Source organism: Pundamilia nyererei, unplaced genomic scaffold (assembly GCF_000239375.1).
Source record: "Pundamilia nyererei isolate P.nyererei 1_Seehausen unplaced genomic scaffold, PunNye1.0 scaffold02357, whole genome shotgun sequence".
Classification (NCBI taxonomy): Eukaryota; Metazoa; Chordata; class Actinopteri; order Cichliformes; family Cichlidae; genus Pundamilia; species Pundamilia nyererei.
Window position 1 is genome coordinate 190 of NW_005189758.1, and position 1,903 is coordinate 2,092.

General features: G+C 40.5%; 1 long non-coding RNA gene across 1 annotated transcript in view; it reads left to right on the forward strand.

The window, feature by feature from the left end:
- The first annotated feature begins 531 nt into the window (after positions 1-531).
- The window catches only part of LOC102198792 (uncharacterized), a 1,860-nt gene continuing 488 nt past the window's right edge, over positions 532-1,903 (forward strand). Inside the window, exons 1-2 of the long non-coding RNA XR_312585.1 lie at positions 532-670; positions 786-878. This is a non-coding gene — a long non-coding RNA (uncharacterized LOC102198792). The remainder of the gene's footprint in view (positions 671-785; positions 879-1,903) is intronic.

A 1,903-nucleotide genomic window follows, 5' to 3' on the forward strand; every position in this document is an offset into this window, starting at 1 on the left:
CACTCAGGCTTAAACTCACACATTTATAACAATCTCAATGGATCAGCTGAACACACAGAGGATAACATCACTAGGTGTAACGTGTGCTGCTGTACTTTAGAAACCAAACAATGCCTGAGTTACATCTTGATATTTATTAAATAATCGCTTTCTTATTTTCAAGTGTGTGTGAAGCTGACACACATGAGCAAAAACTGTTGATTTTATTTGAAAGTTAATATGTCTATAATATTTTTTAGTTCTTCAACATATGTTTAATCAGCATGTGGCTTCTTTGTTAGTCACTGAAAATATAAACAGACTCTGGTTCTGAAAATAAATCAATATTAAAATTAATATATGATCAGATTTTCATTTGCAACAATGTGGACACCATCATGTCATCTTTGGCTCCTCCAGCTGAGACACACCTTCACAGACACACAGCCCCTCCCCTCACTAACACACTCACCTGTCTGTGTTTCTGCAGGTTTCAACATCACAATGTGACGACAACTTAATGACTGTGTTTGCTTTATTTTAGGGGAAGACACCACCACACCTCCACCTACATCCATCACTCTTCCTCCTGTTCTCTCTGTGCTGTTGCCCATTGGGTCAGTGTATGTTGTGGTTCCACTGGTGTTACTGGTTCTGCTGGTGAGACGATGTGTTCACAGGAAACTTGAAGGTTTGTACATATTCATTCTTATTCATTGTGGTATTTTGTTTCCATTCTGTCATCATAATTTGGTCCATTTAGATTCTTAAATCATAAAAGTGTTTACTTTAACTCGTTTCAGCAGATGGAGAAGATGACATCACCAGTAGCATCACATGCAGTGTTGTGAAATCATCCAATCATCAACAACCTCCAGTCAAAGAAACCAGAGAGGAAGGTTTGTGTGTTTCCTTTTTTCGCGTTTAAGACAGGAAGTAAGTAATCGGTTCAGTTTGTCTGTCAGCAGTCTGGCACACAGTCATGTTCATGTTCTGTGTGATGGAAGATACCAAGAACAAAATCATGTCAAGGTCACACCAACTGTGGAAATCAGTAAAAACAATATATTACCTGTTTTTATGGATCATCTTCAACCTTTGCAACAATACACTTGCCTTTGAGAACATGAGTACCTAGGTTGGCAAAGCATTTGACTTGAAATTCGCTGTTAGCACCAAGAACTAAGTTGACCTTGAAAAATAATTCAAGTAACCACATCGAGTAGATCCCAAAAGTGGATTCTGTTCATCTGGACGTCACTCACTCAAGTGACTTCTTCAGTCTCAGCTGACTGCAGGTTTCTCCAGCATTATAAACATAATGACTGAAACTAGCGCCACTAAATGAACAATAGGCTGTAGGCTTTGAGGTCAATTCGTTGATCGTATTTTATGCAAATTGTCATGACCATTGATCAACAACCACTGATCAATGGTCATGAGTACCAGTCACAGAGAGTTGGGGAATGGCTGCAGTCACAGCATTGTAAGATGGTGACAGATGTACCCTTAGACCCCCTCCTCGATTCAGAGATGGCCTCCTTGACTCAGCGCTCAAACCAGCATTCCTCCCTGTCCAGGATGTGCACATCCTCATCATTGAAAGAGTTTCCACTGGGCTGCAGGTGTAAATAGACTGCAGAGTCCTGGCCTGACGAGGCAGCTCTTCTGTTGTGCCATCCGCTCTAGAAGGACTTGCAGCTCTGTAGCAGGTATTTGTTGTTGAATGGTGTCACAGAACATTCAGCAGTGCTGTGACTGAGCCATAAATGTCAGAGCTCAGATGAGGCCCACACATGTGTGTTATCTGTTGTTGCTACACACAGTTAAGATATGGAACATGTGAACATGAGACATATGAAGAGACTGAACAGATAAAATGTCCTTTATATCCATCAGTGACTTTTTATTCTTTTAAACTTGT